The sequence below is a fragment of the Cherax quadricarinatus genome, chromosome 43 (genome assembly GCF_038502225.1).
Source record: "Cherax quadricarinatus isolate ZL_2023a chromosome 43, ASM3850222v1, whole genome shotgun sequence".
Lineage (NCBI taxonomy): Eukaryota > Metazoa > Arthropoda > Malacostraca > Decapoda > Parastacidae > Cherax > Cherax quadricarinatus.
In genome coordinates this window covers 25,038,307-25,047,009 of record NC_091334.1, presented here as the reverse complement: position 1 = coordinate 25,047,009, position 8,703 = coordinate 25,038,307, and positions in this window count along the sequence as shown.

Genomic DNA, 8,703 nt, shown 5'->3' with positions numbered 1-8,703 from the left:
TAAGGTGATGAGGGTATCAAATGATTTAGATAAAGAAAAATTGGATATCAAATTGGGGAGGAGGAGTATGGAAGAAGTGAATGTTTTCAGATATTTGGGAGTTGACGTGTCAGTGGATGGATTTATGAAGGATGAGGTTAATCATAGAATTGATGAAGGAAAAAAGGCGAGTGGTGCGTTGAGGTATATGTGGAGACAAAAAACGTTATCTATAGAGGCAAAGAAGGGAATGTATGAAAGTATAGTAGTACCAACACTATTGTATGGGTGTGAAGCTTGGATGGTAAATGCTGCAGTGAGGAGGCAGTGGAGATGTCCTGTCTAAGGGCAATGTGTGGTGTGAATATTATGCAGAAAATTCGGAGTGTGGAAATTAGGAGAAGGTGTGGAGTTAATAAAAGTATTAGTCAGAGGACTGAAGAGGGGTTGTTGAGGTGGTTTGGTCATTTAGAGAGAATGGATCAAAGTAGAATGACATGGAGAGCGTATAAATCTATAGGGGAAGGAAGGTGGGGTAGGGGCCATCCTCGTAAAGGTTGGAGGGAGGGGGTAAAGGAGGTTTTGTAGGCGAGGGGCTTGGACTTTCAGCAAGCTTGCGTGAGCATGTTAGATAGGAGTGAATGGAGATGAATGGTATTTGGGACCTGATGAGCTGTTGGAGTATGAACAGGGTAATATTTAGTGAAGGGATTCAGGGAAACCGGTTATTTTTATATAGCCGGACTTGAGTACTGGAAATGGGAAGTACAATGCCTGCACTTTAAAGGAGGGGTTTGGGATATTGGTAGTTTGGAGGTATATGTTGTGTATCTTTATATATATATGCTTCTAAGCTGTTGTATTCTGAGCACCTCTGCAAAAACAGTGATTATGTGTGAGTGAGGTGAAAGTGTTGAATGATGATGAAGTATTTTCTTTTCAGGGATTTTCTTTCTTTTTTGAGTCACCCTTCCTCGGTGGGTCGCCCTGCCTCGGTGGGTCGCCCTGCCTCGGTGGGTCGCCCTGCCTCGGTGGGTCGCCCTGCCTCGGTGGGTCGCCCTGCCTCGGTGGGAGATGGCCGACTTGTTGAAAAAAAAAATTATTATTATTAATATTAGTACATACATCATATTGTAATAATAATAATAATAATTATTAATACAGTGGAACCTCGGCTTATGAATGCCCCACCATGCGAATTTTTCAGGATACGAACCATCGTTTCATTGATTTTTTGCTTCTAGATACGAACGAAATTTCAGGATGCGAACTTCCCCATCAAGGGAGGTTCCTTAAATAAATAAATAAATAAAATATTTGTTTGTTTGCAAAGGTTACAATGTGTGTTTACAGTTTAGAAGCATATGTATGTAGTACTGCATATAATTTAGTTTGACAACACCACCACGATGCTCACCAGTGCACATGTGCTTACTGAGCTACCCTCGTGGTCCAAGGAATTCTCGTGATTTCCTTTCTTCTAACTATGGGTCCCAAGAAAGCAAGTGCAAAGGACAGTGCTGAGAAGAAAAAGAGGATGATTTACATGGAATTAAAGCAAGAAATCATTGATAAGCACAGACCAAGTACATAGTGTAGTGAAACAAACTTAAAAATTGTACATAGCGACCACTCTCGCAACCACAATCCTCCGCCATCCACGTAATGACATATATTATTCATTCTAGAGTGTATATCAGGTTTCTATTTTATTTATATTGTTTATTATGTCATATTTGATGAATTGTGACAAATAAATAAGCCGTAGAGTTGATATTAGGGTTATTTTGTCATGCCTCCTGAGAGCAGGAATTCAGCTGCAACGAATTAATTGCATTTTAATTAATTTAAATGAGGAAAATTGACCAAGCATACGAACAAATCAGGATATGAACAAGTCCACGGAATGGATTAAATTCATAAGCTGAGGTTCCACTGTATTACTATTAATTTAGGGAAGTGGAGGAGATCCACTGTATTGCACTTTGTCTGGATTTTTTGGGTTATGTGTACCTGGGAGAGAGAGACAAAGATAGAGACAGATACAGATGGAGAGACAGCCAAATTCAGTCAGCCAGGCAGCCAACCACCCAACTACCTACCCACCCACCCACCCACCCTGCCGGCCTGCCGGCCTGCTAGCCAGCCAGCCAGCCGAATACGTATTACACATGTTCCAGAGTTGTTTCTCTTTACTTAGGGTATAGGTTATAGGACATTCTGGCAGGATGACACTACCAGTGGTATTCTCCCGTTCCACTGTGTCAACAATACTTAAAGATAGCAGTAACATATGATACTGTATGAGATGCAAAATTTATAATACAGTCCACTACCATGTATACATAATATATTGTACATAAATGATTATAATATATCAATAATAGTAAATTATGGTAAAAAGAATGAAATAATGATTGTACTTTACATTACAGTACTATGTAGGTAGTTTATATAGGAAAGGTTTGACATTATGCCCTACCCAGTATGTCGGCAATTTTCAAAGGTTCGACTTACGTCCTATTTTGACTTACGATCAGTTGGTCGGAGCCAAGCTTGGTCGTAAGTCGGATGGTACTTGTATTACTTTACCAGACATTACTAGTGACTTTATTTTGTGTCTAACAATGTTTTATTATATGTAAATTATTTTGTACAGCATAAGTGAGTTTACTATCACGGGATTACTTGGTGCCAGAGTGATCGATCGTGGGATTACTCGGAGCTAGAGTGATCGATCGGGGGATTACTCGGAGCTAGAGTGATCGATCGTGGGATTACTTGGAGCCAGAGTGATCGATCGGGGGATTACTCGGAGCTAGTGATCGATCGTGGGATTACTTGGAGCCAGTGATCGATGGTGGGATTACTTGGTGCCAGAGTGATCGATCGTGGGATTACTCGGAGCTAGAGTGATCGATCGGGGGATTACTCGGAGCTAGAGTGATCGATCGTGGGATTACTTGGAGCCAGAGTGATCGATCGTGGGATTACTTGGAGCCAGTGATCGATGGTGGGATTACTTGGAGCCAGAGTGATCAGTCGGGGGATTACTCGGAGCTAGAGTGATCGATCGTGGGATTACTTGGAGCCAGAGTGATCGATCGTGGGATTACTCGGAGCTAGAGTGATTGATCATGGGATTACTTGGTGCCAGAGTGATCGATCGGGGGATTACTCGGAGCTAGAGTGATCGATCGTGGGATTACTTGGATCCAGAGTGATTGATCATGGGATTACCTGGAGCCAGAGTGATCGATGGTGGGATTACTTGGAGCCAGAGTGATCGATCGGGGGATTACTTGGAGCCAGAGTGATTGATCATGGGATTACCTGGAACCAGTGATCGATGGTGGGATTACTTGGAGCCAGAGTGATCGATCAGGGGATTACTCGGAGCTAGTGATCGATCGTGGGATTACTTGGAGCCAGAGTGATTGATCATGGGATTACCTGGAGCCAGAGTGATCGATGGTGGGATTACTTGGAGCCAGAGTGATCGATCGGGGGATTACTCGGAGCTAGAGTGATCGATCGTGGGATTACTTGGAGCCAGAGTGATCGATCGTGGGATTACTTGGAGCCAGTGATCGATGGTGGGATTACTTGGAGCCAGAGTGATCGATTGGGGGATTACTTGGAGCCAGAGTGATTGATCATGGGATTACTTGGAGCCAGAGTGATTGATCGTGGGATTACTTGGTGCCTGAGTGATCAATCATGGGATTACTTGGTGCCAGAGTGATCGATCGTGGGATTACTTGGTGCCAGAGTGATCAATTGTGGGATTACTTGGAGCCAGAGTGATCAATCGTGGGATTACTTGGAGCCAGTGATCGATCATGGGATTACTTGGAGCCAGATTGATCGATCGTGGGATTACTTGGAGACAGAGTGATTGATCGTGGGATTACTTGGAGCCAGAGTGATCGATCGTGGGATTACTTGGAGCCAGAGTGATCGATCGTGGGATTACTTGGAGCCAGAGTGATCGATCGTGGGATTACTTGGAGCCAGAGTGATGGATTGTGGGATTACTTGGAGCCAGAGTGATCGATCGTGGGATTATGTGGAGCCAGAGTGATCAATCATGGGATTACTTAGTGCCAGAGTGATCAATCATGGGATTACTTGGTGCCAAAGTGATCAATCATGGGATTACTTGGTGCCAGAGTGATCGATCATGAGATTACTTGGTGCCAGTGATCAGTTGTGGGATTACTTGGAGCCAGAGTGATCGATCGTGGGATTACTTGAAGCCAGAGTGATCGATTGGGGGATTACTTGGAGCCAGAGTGATCGATCATGAGATTACTTGGTGCCAGTGATCAGTTGTGGGATTACCTGGAGCCAGTGATCGATCGTGGGATTACTTGGAGCCAGAGTGATCGATTAGGGGATTACTTGGAGCCAGAGTGATCGATCGTGGGATTACTTGGAGCCAGAGTGATAGTTCGTGGGATTACTTGGAGCCAGAGTGATCGATCGTGGGATTACTTGGAGCCAGAGTGATAGTTCGTGGGATTACTTGGAGCCAGAGTGATCGATCGTGGGATTACTTGGAGCCAGAGTGATTGATCGTGGGATTACTTGGAGCCAGAGTGATAGTTAATGGGATTACTTGGAGCCAGAGTGATCGATCGTGGGATTACTTGGAGCCAGAGTGATCGATTGTGGGATTACTTGGAGCCAGAGTGATCAATCGTGAGATTACTTGGAGCCAGAGTGATCGATCATGGGATTACTTGGAGCCAGAGTGATCGATCGTGGGATTACTTGGTGCCAGAGTGATCAATCATGGGATTACTTGGTGCCAGAGTAATCGATCATGGGATTACTTAGTACCAGAGTGATCAATCATGGGATTACTTGGTGCCAGAGTGATTAATCATGAGATTACTTGGTGCCAGAGTGATCAATCATGGGATTACTTGGTGCCAGAGTGATTAATCATGGGATTACTTGGTGCCAGAGTGATCAGTCATGGGATTACTTGGTGCCAGAGTGATTAATCATGGGATTACTTGGTGCCAGAGTGATTAATCATGGGATTACTTGGTGCCAGAGTGATCAATCATGGGGAACTCACAGTAAGATGATCACTAAGGTCTTTGAAGTTTTGTTAGCAAAACTTGATCGTATAGCAGAGAAATCATTTAATATACTGTCTGCTTCTACAAGGTGAAGGTGTGGTTTATTGGGTTTAGTTAAAACAGTATCATTATTTTTGGTCAAGTTCTGAGAATCAGGATCTGAGTGTGCTCCAGGTGTTTTTCATATTATCTCTTGTTTCACTGATCCTGCTGTTTGGACTTCATAATTAGTTTGGTAAGTACAGTGGACCCCCGGTTTACAATATTATTTCATTCCAGAAGTATGTTCAGGTGCCAGTACTGACCGAATTTGTTCCCATAAGGAATATTAGATTAGTCCATTTCAGACCCCCAAACATACACATACAAACGCATTTACATAAATACACTTACATAATTGGTCGCATTGGGAGCTGATCGTAAACCAGGGATCCACTGTACTGACATTTTTAGTTTGTTACTCAGTTATTAAGCTGAGAAAGCTGTTGTTAGTCTTGGGCTGTTTAGTCTGTTGTCATCTCTTTAATGATAATAGAATGATGTCTGTTTAAAGGCATTGTATTTTATTGAAGGAAAATATTGACCCATTCATTAACAGACATCAGTAAACTGTGTCAGTCAATGTTAGTAGTGTGGTGAAAGTTATTGTGTCAGTCAATGTTAGTAGTGTGGTGAAAGTTATTGTGTCAGTCAATGTTAGTAGTGTGGTGAAAGTTATTGTGTCAGTCAATGTTAGTAGTGTGGTGAAAGTTATTGTGTCAGTCAATGTTAGTAGTGTGGTGAAAGTTATTGTGTCAGTCAATGTTAGTAGTGTGGTGAAAGTTATTGTGTCAGTCAATGTTAGTAGTGTGGTGAAAGTTATTGTGTCAGTCAATGTTAGTAGTGTGGTGAAAGTTACTGTGTCAGTCAATGTTAGTAGTGTGGTGAAAGTTATTGTGTCAGTCAATGTTAGTAGTGTGGTGAAAGTTATTGTGTCAGTCAATGTTAGTAGTGTTTACCTGGAGTTTACCTGGAGAGAGTTTCGGGGGTCAACGCCCCCGCGGCCCGGTCTGTGACCAGGCCTCCTGGTGGATCAGCGCCTGATCAACCAGGCTGTTGCTGCTGGCTGCACGCAAACCAACGTACGAGCCACAGCCCGGCTGATCAGGAACTGTCTTTAGGTGCTTGTCCAGTGCCAGCTTGAAGACTGCCAGGGGTCTGTTGGTAATCCCCCTTATGTGTGCTGGGAGGCAGTTGAACAGTCTCGGGCCCCTGACACTTATTGTATGGTCTCTTAACGTGCTAGTGACACCCCTGCTTTTCATTGGGGGGATGGTGCATCGTCTGCCAAGTCTTTTGCTTTCGTAGTGAGTGATTTTCGTGTGCAAGTTTGGTACTAGTCCCTCTAGGATTTTCCAGGTGTATATAATCATGTATCTCTCCCTCCTGCGTTCCAGGGAATACAGGTTTAGAAACCTCAAGCGCTCCCAGTAATTGAGGTGTTTTATCTCCGTTATGCGCGCCGTGAAAGTTCTCTGTACATTTTCTAGGTCGGCAATTTCACCTGCCTTGAAAGGTGCTGTTAGAGTGCAGCAATATTCCAGCCTAGATAGAACAAGTGACCTGAAGAGTGTCATCATGGGCTTGGCCTCCCTAGTTTTGAAGGTTCTCATTATCCATCCTGTCATTTTTCTAGCAGATGCGATTGATACAATGTTATGGTCCTTGAAGGTGAGATCCTCCGACATAATCACTCCTAGGTCTTTGACGTTGGTGTTTCGCTCTATTTTGTGGCCAGAATTTGTTTTGTACTCTGATGAAGATTTAATTTCCTCATGTTTACCATATCTGAGTAATTGAAATTTCTCATCGTTGAACTTCATATTGTTTTCTGCAGCCCACTGAAAGATTTGGTTGATGTCCGCCTGGAGCCTTGCAGTGTCTGCAATGGAAGACACTGTCATGCAGATTCGGGTGTCATCTGCAAAGGAAGACACGGTGCTGTGGCTGACATCCTTGTCTATGTCGGATATGAGGATGAGGAACAAGATGGGAGCTAGTACTGTGCCTTGTGGGACAGAGCTTTTCACCGTAGCTGCCTCGGACTTTACTCTGTTGACGACTACTCTCTGTGTTCTGTTAGTGAGGAAATTATAGATCCATCGACCGACTTTTCCTGTTATTCCTTTAGCGCGCATTTTGTGCGCTATTACGCCATGGTCACACTTGTCGAAGGCTTTTGCAAAGTCTGTATATATTACATCTGCATTCTTTTTGTCTTCTAGTGCATTTAGGACCTTGTCGTAGTGATCCAGTAGTTGAGACAGACAGGAGCGACCTGTTCTAAACCCATGTTGCCCTGGGTTGTGTAACTGATGGGTTTCTAGATGGGTGGTGATCTTGCTTCTTAGGACCCTTTCAAAGATTTTTATGATATGGGATGTTAGTGCTATTGGTCTGTAGTTCTTTGCTGTTGCTTTACTGCCCCCTTTGTGGAGTGGGGCTATGTCTGTTGTTTTTAGTAACTGAGGGACGACCCCCGTGTCCATGCTCCCTCTCCATAGGATGGAAAAGGCTCGTGATAGGGGCTTCTTGCAGTTCTTGATGAACACAGAGTTCCATGAGTCTGGCCCTGGGGCAGAGTGCATGGGCATGTCATTTATCGCCTGTTCGAAGTCATTTGGCGTCAGGATAACATCGGATAGGCTTGTGTTAGTCAAATTTTGTGGCTCTCTCATAAAAAATTCATTTTGGTCTTCGACTCTCAGTCTGGTTAGCGGCTTGCTAAAAACTGAGTCATATTGGGACTTGAGTAGCTCACTCATTTCCTTGCTGTCATCTGTGTAGGACCCATCTTGTTTAAGTAGGGGCCCAATACTGGACGTTGTTCTCGATTTTGATTTGGCATAGGAGAAGAAATACTTTGGGTTTCTTTCGATTTCATTTATGGCTTTTAGTTCTTCCCGCGATTCCTGACTCCTAAAGGATTCTTTTAGCTTAAGTTCGATGCTTGCTATTTCTCTGACCAGTGTCTCCCTGCGCATTTCAGATATATTGACCTCTTTTAGCCGCTCTGTTATTCTTTTCCGTCGCCTGTAAAGGGAGCGCCTGTCTCTTTCTATTTTACATCTACTCCTCCTTTTTCTTAGAGGAATAAGCCTTGTGCATACATCGAGTGCCACCGAGTTAATCTGTTCTAGGCATAAGTTTGGGTCTGTGTTGCTTAGTATATCTTCCCAGCTTATATCGGTTAGGACTTGGTTTACTTGGTCCCACTTTATGTTTTTGTTATTGAAGTTGAATTTGGTGAATGCTCCCTCATGACTAGTCTCATTTTGTCGGTCTGGGGCTCCATGCATACATGTCTGAACCTCAATTATGTTGTGATCTGAGTATATTGTTTTTGATATGGTAACATTTCTTATCAGATCATCATTGTTAGTGAAGATGAGGTCTAGTGTATTCTCCAGTCTTGTAGGCTCTATTATTTGCTGGTTTAAATTGAATTTTGTGCAGAGATTTAAAAGCTCGTGTGAGTGTGAGTTTTCATCAGAGCTGCCTCCTGGTGTTATTTCTGCAACAATATTATTTGCTATATTCCTCCATTTTAGGTGCCTTAAGTTGAAATCCCCCAGGAGCAAGATGTTGGGTG